Here is an 11,086-nt window from a genome sequence, read left to right as displayed (position 1 = left end):
CGTTGCATGCAGAAGTGCCTCCTCAAGCAACTCGGCAGAAATGCCCACGTCTACGTGGATGACGTGGTGGTGAAGACGGAAAAACGTGGAACTTTGTTGGAAGACCTCAAGGAAACCTTTGAGAACCTGCGCCGATTCCAGATCAAGCTCAACCCCGAGAAGTGCGTCTTCGGAGTACCAGCCGGCCAGCTCCTTGGTTTCCCGGTCTCTGAACGCGGCATAGAGTGCAACCTTGTGAAGATCAAGGCCATCGAGAGGATGGAAGCACCCAGACGACTGTTAGATGTGCAAAAGTTCACCGGCTATTTGGCGTCCATCAGCCGATTCATCAGTCGGCTGGGCGAGAAGGCTCTCCCCTTATACCAGCTCATGAAGAAGACAACCTTTTTTGAATGGACTCCCAAGGTGGACGAGGCTTTTCTCCAACTGAAGAAAATGTTGACTACTCCCCCTGTGCTGGCGGCTCCGACTCCCAAAGAGCCCATGCTCCTATACATTGCCGCCACCAGCCGGGTAGTCAACACAGTCATTGTAGTCGAGCGCAAGGAGGAAGGCAAGGCGCTACTTGTCCAGAGACCGGTATATTACCTGAGCGAGGTACTGCCGGCCTCCAAGCAGAACTACCCCCACTACTAGAAGATGTGCTACGGCGTGCATTTTGCCGCCAAGAAATTGAAGCCTTACTTCCAGGAGCATCCAATCACTGTGATCTGCACAGCCCCACTGGCCGAGATCATCGGAAGCCGAGATGCTTCTGGCCGAGTGGCCAAATGGGCCATCGACCTGGCTCCCTACACCATCTACTACGAGCCCCGCACCGCCATCAAGTCGCAAGCACTGGCCGACTTCCTCGTCGATCGGGCCAAGACCCAGTATTTGCCACCAGCGCCCGACTCCACCCATTGGCGGATGCACTTCGATGGCTCCAAGATGCACACCGACTTGGGAGCCGGCATCGTCCTCACTTCCCCCAAAGGCGACAAGCTCAGATATGCGTTGCAGATCCATTTTACCGTCTCCAACAACGTGGCCGAGTACGAGGCACTCATTCATGGGCTCCAACTTGCCAAAGAACTCGGCATTCGCCGGATCTTGTGTTATGGCGACTCTGACTTGGTGGTCCAGCAATCATCTGGCGATTGGGATGCCAAGGACGCAAACATGGCGAGCTACCGCTTCCTTGTGCAGCAACTCAGCGGATACTTCGAGGGGTGCGAGTTCCTCCACGTGCCAAGGAACGACAACGACCAAGCAGACGCCTTGGCACGAATCGGCTCCACCCGCCAAGCAATACCATCCGGCGTCGCCCTTTGGCGCCTCCTCAAGCCGTCTATCAAGCCTTCACCAGAATCAGACTCAATCTTTGTGCCGACTCCACCCGAAGAAGTCGGATCCGACTCCAAGAAAGCTGCAGTCAAAGCCGGCCCGGGGACTTCAGAACCCGGCCCGAGGACTGCGGCGACCAGGCCAAAGACTCCAGAATTCGGCCCGGGGACTACTCCAGTCGGCCCAGGGACTTCGTCAAGTCAGCAAGCGGCTGCGGACTCCAACCCGCCGCCTCCCAGCCCAGCCGCCCTTGTCCAAGTCGCAATAGTGGCAATTGAAGAAATAGCAGCACCCTCATGGGCCCATCCCATCCTCAAGTTCCTAGTAAACAGAGAGCTGCCAAATGATGAAATCTTGGCTTGGCAAGTGCAACGCCGAGCGGCAGCCTACATCATAGTCAACAGAGAGCTGGTCAGGTGCAGTGTCACTGGGATCTACCAGCGCTGCGTCGAGCCAGAGCAAGGCCAAGCAATACTCAGAGACATTCATGAAGGCGAGTGCGGCCACCATGCGGCCTCAAGGGCACTCGTCGCCAAAGCCTTCCGACACGGTTTCTTCTGGCCAACTGCCCTGGAAGAGGCCAAAGAGTTAGTCCAAAAGTGCAAAGGGTGCCAGATGTTCCGCTCCAAGCCACATCAGCCGGCGTCCGCACTCAAGACTATCCCCGTCGCCTGGCCCTTTGCGGTTTGGGGCCTGGACATGGTGGGACCATTCAAAACAGCACGAGGCAGCCTAACTCACTTACTTGTCGCGGTGGACAAGTTCACCAAGTGGATAGAAGTGAAACCCATCAAGAAGTTGAATGGTTCGACTGCAGTGACTTTCATCACCGACATCACGACTCGGTACGACATCCCACACAGCATCATCACCGACAATGGCACAAATTTTGCCAAAGGCGCCTTGGCCCGTTTCTGCGTGACTCAGGGCATCCGACTGGACTTAGCGTCCGTTGCCCATCCGCAGTCAAACGGCCAGGTAGAGCGAGCAAACGGCCTCATCCTGTCCGGCATAAAGCCTCGACTGGTCGAACCACTGGAGTGTTCGGCCGGCTGTTGGCTTGACGAATTGCCAGCCGTCCTCTGGAGTCTGTGCACGACTCCAAACAAGTCAACCGGCTTCACACCCTTCTTCCTCGTCTACGGTGCCGAAGCTGTCATCCCGACGGACATAGAATTCGACTCCCCCCGAGGCACCATGTACACCGAGGAAGAAGCAGAAGAAGCACGTCAAGATGGCGTCGATCTGCTGGAAGAGGGCCGGTTGTTGGCACTCAGCCGGGCCAGCATCTACCAGCAGAGTCTGTCCCAATACTACAACAGGAAGGTCAGGCCAAGATCTTTCCAAGAGGGCGACTTTGTGCTCCGACTGATCCAGCGAACAGCCGGCCAGCACAAGTTGTCGGCACCTTGGGAGGGCCCCTTCATTATCAGCAAGGTGCTGGGAAACGACTCCTACTACCTGATCGACGCTCAGAAGCCACGAGCACGCAAGAGGGACGACTCCGGCAAAGAGACAGAACGCCCGTGGAATGCAAATCTTCTCCGAGGATTTTACAGTTGATGCAATATGTATCACGCTACCCTTTGTATTAAAATACCAAGACTTTGGGCCCCCGAGACGAGCTCGGAGACTGCCCTTTTTGTTATCTGTATGATAAGAATTATGCCTTCGAGTATATTACTCTTTGTTAATGCCGCTTGGCACCGGGCTCAACTAGTCGGCCCGAGGACTCGCCGCCTTGTGCTATGAGGTGCTTCCCGCAGTCAGACAAGTAGTGTGTGGCGCTTAAGCCGTCTCCTGTCAAAAGCCGCAGCTCGCAGAGCGACTGTTTGGTTGGCAGGAGTGAGGAAGAACGGGCGCCCATACGAAAAATGGCTAAGGAACCAAAGCACAAACATAGCCTAAGACGGCCTCCAGCATCTTTTAAGCAAAAGCCGACTCATGAGTAGTCGGCTTGCCGCTTTCTACTAACCTCTATTAAGGAAAGCCGACTCTTTAGTAGTCGGCTTGCCGCTTTCTATCCAACTTGTTAAAGAGACTCTAAAATGGCCGAGTACTTGCCTTCCTAAAGTAGCCAAGCATTTGATCCAGCGGCATTCCGTAGAGCGGTTGTCCGTCTGGCAAGGCGGCAACTAAGGGAAGACGGCAAAGGGAAAAGCCTAAAGAGCAATGAGCAAGGAAAGATAGAACTCGGATAAATATTTACATAGGCCCTTGGCCGAATCTTCAAGTAGAAGTTTAAGATACACCCCGCGGGTGGAATTGTTCGAATTTAACAAAGTTTTTCAAAAGACTACTAAGGCAGATAAAGCGAAGGCAAAGACGGCAGCCTAGGAGGCGGCATCCGGGTTCGGAGGGTCGGAGGAGACGGCGGTGTCAGGCGCCGGGGCGGCCAGCTGGGCAGTCTCGATTTGACCGTCTCCGGAGGCAGTCGCCTTCTCCGGACGCGGCTCGTTGCTGGAGGGCGCGATCGAGCTGAGGCTGGTCGCCCGCTCCGTCTTCTGGCGCCTCCGTCTCGCCTTCGTCCTCCGCCTCATCTTCCTCCTCGGTGCTGGAGCCAATCACCTCTCCCGAGTCCTCGTCGTAGTCCGGGTTCATCCCGAACCACTCCGGCGGCACCTCCTCGCCGCCTGCAGCCCGCTCGGGGACGAAGACGCTGGTATCTGTGTAGTCAGCAATTGCCACCGCACGCTCGACGAGGGCGCCCTCCACAGCCACCAGCTCCGCCTGGGCCTCTGACCGGAATGCGGCCAGCCGGTCCAGGTCCAGCCCCGGATACCACGCCTTGACAAATTCCAAGGCTCGGCGCGCTCTGGCCCAAGCCGAGGAACCCTTCCAGGCTTCAAGACGGCCAGCTGCGACCTCCAGCGAGTCGGCAGTCTGACTGGCAGTGCGCAGAACCGGCACGTCTGGCCACAGAGCGGCAACCGCCTGGGCGCCAGCACACTGAAGCCGGCGCATCAACCGATGAGTCGGCCGAAGACGGGCCTCGATACTCAGAAGCTGCTCGTCGATGGTCAGGGGGCGTTAGCAGCGATCTCCGCGCCATCTGCCCTCCGTGCCTCGCGATCAGCCTCGATGGCTTGTGTGACTGCCTGTGAGTGGCCAGGGAAGAAGTCTGCCAAGACAAAAAAAGAGAAACAAGTCAGAGTCAAAAGTCGGCCCGACCCACAGTCGGCGGCTCAAAGGAAACCAAGAAACTCACCATCGACGATGTTCTCGATCTCATGGAAGCCGGAAGTTAGCTGCGCCTCCTTGTCGGTCCAGGAGGAGCGCTCACTCTCGAACTCGGCCAGGAGCGCAGCCTCTTTCCTATCTGCCTCCTCCTGCGCCTTCTTGAGCAGCTCCTTTTGCTCCGCCAGTTGCGCAGCCAGCAGATCACACTCTGTGACAAGCTTGCTACACTCCTCCCCCTTGGTGTGCAAGGCGTTGTTGACCTCGCCCAGCTGCTGCTGAAGAGTGGCGTTGGTCCTTGAAGAAGAAAAAAGAAAAAAAAGACGATAAGTCGTCAACAAAGATAAGTCGTCAACAAAGAAAGTCGCTGAGAAGATCCGGCCCGACTGCTCAGCAGTCGGCCCGAATCTCGGGGAAAGAAGGACTCACTCCGGCTCTCCGACAAATCGGCGGTCCGCTTGCCCAGCTCCTCAACATTGCGGTTGAAGGCAGTAGCGCGGAGGTTGTGATACTCCTATAATAAGCATTTTAGACAAAGTTAAATATTTGGAACTCGCCAGAGGGAGTTCCGAACCGCCTGCTCAGCAGCCGGCCCGAAACTCGGGGACTACACCCAGTGGGTGTGCTGGCGCGCCCCCACAGAGAAGAACAAGAAAAACAAGAATCAAAAGAAGAAGGCGTACTCGGAGGGCTGTTCGCGATGCCAGATGCGCCCTGGTGTAGTTTTGGAGGGCGTCGCCCTCAGCTTCACCTGGACGTCCAGAAGCGCCTGCTTCAACGGACCTGTGCCGCCTCCGCGCAACCACCCAACAGGCGCGACGCTCGTCGCCTCGGCGTCTGGGATAGCCGAGCTGGCGGCGCCGGTCTCCAAGGGTCACAGCGCCGAAGTCGCCCTCTCGAGGCGGCGGCGCACTGGCGAGGCAACCTGGAGGAGCAGCCTCGCCTCGGACTCGTCCGCGGTCGGCGGCACCGGCGGGTCCGCCGGCCGTTTTCCGTGCGCACTCCTAGATGGCGACGGAGGCGGCGGCGGCACGAGCGTGTCCGACATGGAGGCCTCACCGCTTTCCTTCTCCACGATGGGGTTCTCGGTGCCGGCTTCTCCAGTCTGCCCCATGAACTCCGGGGGCGGCGGCGCGGAGGACAGCGGGATGACGAACAACGCCGATTGGCGGTGCGCGGCCTCCTCGGCTTGCTGCCTTGCTGCAACGGCGGCTTTGGCCTCTTCCAGTTTTTTCTGGGCGGAGGCCGCCGCCTTCTCTGCCTCTGCTTTCTCCAGGTGATCGGCCTCCTCCTCGTCACGCTTCTCCCGCGCGTTTCACTCCGTCGCCTCCCGGAGGTCGGCGGTGGGGTCGACCCGCCGAGTGTTGGCGGACGTCTCCGCCGATCCCATGACGGAGGGGGCGGCGACCCTCTCAAGGGTAAGAGGAGCCCTGAAGCAAGGAGGGGGTGTAAAAGACTCGGACAGAATTCACCAAAGGAAAATAAGGCGAAGATAGAAGCACTTACGCAGAGACCAGTGGCGGCCTTTTTACTTCCTTGCGGAAACAGTTGGCCTTCGCGGCCGCCTCCTCCCGTTTGGTCGCGGCGGCTACCCCTTGAACTTCTTCGGCTTGCCGCCGAGTGAACTCGGCCCGGCGTGGCGCCTCTTCGCACCGCCTTGGCTGACGGAGGAACTCGCACTCGGCGGGCCAACCCTTGGCTGGCGGCACGGGACGACTTCCCCTTCGACATCGTCTTCAGGCCAGTCGGCGAAGGTGGCCGAGGGCCTGAAGCCGCTTCCCACTCCCCCGCCTCCGCCTTCGGCGTCGGCCTCCATCACCGCCGCCCCCAAGTCGGGGTCATCGACATCGCTCTCCGCTCGGTCAGGGACGAATTCGCGGGGCGGTCTTTCGACGCCGGCTACAGGCTGAATGAGGGGATTCTGACTCAGAGAAATCGAAAAGATCAGAAGTCGGATTTGGCTACAAAGAAAACAGAGCAACAAGAGATGCGACTTACCGCCGGAGGAGGGTTGGCGCGCGAGTACGGCTCCTTGCCGAACTGCCAGTCCGCCGCGAGCTCGCAGTTTGCGATGTGGTTCACCATGTTCGCCACTTTCGCGTGGGGCATTTCCCTGGTGCACATCTGACTCGGGTCCCGGTGGTCGCTCATCTGACTAATTAGATGAGGCCGGCCTTGGAGAGGGAGGACTCGGCGTGCCACGAAGGCGGCCAGCAAGTCGGCTCCAACCAGGCCCTTCGACTGCGTCAGAACTCGGAGGCGCGCTACGGCGGCGGCTCCAGCGGGAGTCAGCGTCTTGACTCGGTGGGACCAGCTGGGGAGCCTCCCAGCCAGTGCGCCGGCTTCGTAAGGCGGCAGATTGACCCAGTCGTCGTCCGGGGCGACGTTCTTCACGTAGAAATAAGACCGCTGCCACATCTTCACCGACTTGATCAGCGGGATGGAGGGAAACGGATTGTCGGCCGTCGTTCGCCGCATCACAATGAAGGCGCCGCACTGGGCCGGCACGCCGGCGACGTGCGTGCCGAGCTTGGATTGGAAGAATTCTCCCCACAGCTCGATGGTGGGGAGAACGCCGAGGAAGCCTTCGCACAGGGTGTCGAAGGCAGCCAGCAGCACCCCCGTGTTCGGTGTGAGGTGGTGCGGCTGGAGCCCGTGGAGCTCCAAGAAGGAGCGAAAGAAGCCGCTCGCCGGCAGCCCCATGCCGCGCATGAGGTGCGAGCGGAAAATGACCCGCTCGCCCTCCTCTGGCGCCGGCAATATCTCCTTCGCCGGCGCGGCGCGGGCTCGCACGAGGTTTGCACCGGGGAGGCGGCGCGTCTTGCGAAGAAACTCGATGAGGTCGCCGTCCACGTCGGAGCCGTCCCACACGCCGGAGCGCACGACAGGAGCCACAGCGGCGGAAGAAGAGCTCATCGTGGCGGGCGCGGCGTGGTTCGGCACGACGGCGGCAAGAAGGAGACGGGAAGTAGAGGAGGCAGGAGGAGGCGGGGGAGCAGGGAAGATCGGCGCGCGTGCTTCGCCGCTCCTCTCCCCCCGCCTACTTATAGCCTCACAGGCTGAGAAGCCGATGGGGCGGGCGTGGGATTAACCATGCCCTCCCCCATGATCTACCCCATGAAGTTACTGTGCGCAGTAACAACGTGGGAAACCCAACCGTCCGTGCGGCCGCAACGGATCCGTTCGCATGCCAAGGCGCGGTAGTGGCGGGCCCCGCCTGACGACATGTCCCGTCGCGCGCGTGGGTAGGCAGACTGTCCTTGCCACGTGGCGCTGCATGACGGGGCTGTGGCGGGCGACCGTGGGGAAGCGTATCAGGCACGCCGCTTGATTTCCCGCCGCGATGTTCGAACTCCTTAGGGAGTGAGGCGGCCCTCTGCGAGTCCGATTCCGGATAGTCGGCCTGAAGGAAGACGGCAAGCGAAGCCCAGATTCCGCAACCAGAAGAATGAAACTGTTGAAGCCCCACGACGCAGTATCCGCGGAGCCTCACCAGCTTCGGGGACTACTGTCGGAGTAATGGGCCACGGGTAGGCTAACCCGAGCCCCAGAACCTTTCAAGACATTGGGACAGGCTGCGCCGCTCATGCCGAGTCCCAGGGACGACTCCAAGATATGCCGAGTTCCAGGGACGACTCCAAGATGTGCCGAGTCCCAGGGACGACTCCCAGATAAGCTGACTCTCAGCTGACGACTTCCAGAGAAGCCGACTCTCAGCTGACGACTTCCAGAGAAGTCGGCCGAGGATAGGCGGCTCGCGACTCCAACCACCCCCTGCCTACGCCGCAAGGTACAGGGCGGGGAACGATCACAGTGTGGCCGTCTTCACCCTGCCTACGAAGGACCAGCATGGCTACAGTGCGCCATATCGCTGGAGATCTCCACCATGGCGCAACACTGTTGCCACGCCGGCACTGACCTCAGCCTTGGTGGGCGGCGCACTGTGCCCACGACCCCAGCCTGTATGACCCAAGGACGGCGGGACCGCCTGTCAGCGGGTAGACAGAAGACGGCAAGAGCGCCCTAAAGACGGACCCGTGGGAGTCGGCCCCCTGGAGTCGGCCGGCCCCTCCCACAGGCCCCGCACGCCATTAATCAGACAAGATGGGGAATGGCGACAGTGAACGCCCGCCAGACGGCGGCACTGTTGCCACGACCTCATGACCAAGCCAGCGTCATCAGGAGCTCCGCTACAGTACCAGGCCTGTCTGCGGGGCCCGCCAGTCGGCGGGCCCCAGTAATCGGCGGAGAAGACGACGGTCTGAGAGACAGACGGCTGGGGCCCGCGCCCAGCCGAATTACCATTGTACCCCTGGGGAGTAGGCCTATATAAATCCCCAGGAAGCCCATGCAAAGGGTTCGGACCCAGATAGCACTAGACCCCAGAATATAGGAAGGAGAGAGCTAGCCTTGCCCTCTTCTACCTCCAGAAACAGCTCCAGGAGCACCATTATACTCACTTTGCCATAGTGACCATGCGAAGACCCCGCAGAGCAGCAGTAGGGGTGTTATCTCCACGGAGAGCCCTGAAGCTGGGTAAGATCCGCCGGCGTGCATGTCTTCGCCTCATCCCGCTTCCGGGCACCGGCGACGTTCTACTCGCCCCCACCATGATAAGCCATCCTTTGGCATATGTCGTACCCAACCCCCGACAATATGCATGGCCCTTTTTTGATTTGTGTGTTTTCACAGTTCCTTGTTGATGCAGTGTGGGGCCCTGTGGGCACCATACCCCTGAAAAGGCACTTAATTCGGTTACTATGTACCTCTCAGCTCTGGCAAACTAATGGATTCAATTTCCAATATAATGTTTTCCCATCATCATTTCAGATTAAATACTTTCAACTGTTATTCATCATGTCATAGAATGTTTCTGTTATTAGTCACATCGTCTCTTGGATTGATTCAAGGCAATACGTACTAATAGGAATAAATTCAATCACTGTGTATTTTCCGTTTTTAGGAGAACACTATGGCAAGGAGCTAATCTAGCATGTTTTTTGTGCAACACTATGCAAGCAGCTAATCTGGCATGAAAGGAATCTTCTTGGCTTTTGTTTTCTTTGTCAACTTTATCTACTATGGAAATATAGTCAAAGATCTGTTTCATCTCTTTTGGAAGAACATGCTATTTTTTCTCCATTTCAGTAACATCAACCAACAATCTCATTTGTAGTCATCAACACCTTGCGATCTACAACAAAACTCACATAACAGAATGAATAAACAACAACATGAGTACTAACTAATAAATACCCTCGCAAAAGAAAGTAACCAATCAAACAACAGAAAAATCAACACATAATTTTTTTCCCTAACTACATGAGTAGCAACCTCAAACAACAAAAGGATCAACACATAAGCTTTTTCGTCAACACAAAACTTTGATGAAACAAGATGCATAACTTTGCTTGGCTGGAATCAATATGGCCATATTAAAGATCACATGCTCTAGGCGAGGTCTTCCTTTTGATTTCTCAATCTTTAGGTTGTGGATCACCTCACCCTTCTAGGAGAAGGAAACATGCCGAAGGCAGTGATGTTTTATTTTGTTGTTTACAGTCCTGAATATGAATATCACTTAATAAAGTTTAATCATAATCATTTAGTTTTATTCCCTCATAGGACACCGGATAGGGATTTCGTCCAATAGTGTTTCTTGATGATCTAAATAAGTAGTATTCTTTACGTTTCTTTTGTCAAGCTATGCCTTAATGGCTAAAATAAAGTAGTTCTTCGTCGTGTACCAGTATGTACTTCTCTATTCAATAACATGCATTAGGCATAATGGTAGTTGGTTTATTCCATTTTGCCATATCCATACTTCAATTTCACCATGAATACATATATATATGTATATATAAGAACGTGTAGCAATGCTGTACCGATGAGCGCGGCGGGGTAAAGCTAGTTTCTACTAGAATCACCAGCGACAAATAAAACGGTACAAAGGGAGTACAATACATTTCTGCGCACAAACCTGCTCAAGGATCGGCTATTTCGCCTCTCTTTTCCCCAAGCAGGCTCGCCGCTCAGGCACGGCTGTTCGCCTCCGTCGCCTGCTGGCCTGCCATCCATGAACCAAGCCGCCACACTGCCACAACACCCATGCCGAGAAGATCGCCTCTGATTTGCGTGCACCAAGGAGGTCAAGACGAAGGGACAAGGGCACGCCTGAGATGGCCATCTACCCAACTCAATTAAACCCTAAACTACTGGATCCCTTTTTGCAATGTTGCTTGTACGAGTAAATTGAGGGCAACACTAAATTTAGGAATATCTTGTTTTAATTTGGCAATTAGTATGCTTATTCATTTGACCTAATTTTGGGTATTTTAACGGAATTCAATGTCTTTCAAGTTTGAAGGCTGAGCGGCAACTTGTATATTTTTGTGTGCTTAGTTCTCTTATGAAGCATATATATTGCTAATCATACATGTATTTTGCAATCAATATGAGTAATATACCTTTCAAAAAAATGGGTAATATAAGTATAAAATTTTCTGAAGGCTATAATTTCTTGTTTGTTGAAGTTTTTTTTTCTTGTCTTTGCTCCACCACTGGCAATACAAGTCACAGCTTC

This window comes from Triticum aestivum, chromosome 6B (genome assembly GCF_018294505.1).
Source record: "Triticum aestivum cultivar Chinese Spring chromosome 6B, IWGSC CS RefSeq v2.1, whole genome shotgun sequence".
Lineage (NCBI taxonomy): Eukaryota > Viridiplantae > Streptophyta > Magnoliopsida > Poales > Poaceae > Triticum > Triticum aestivum.
Note: the sequence above shows the minus strand (reverse complement) of the source record.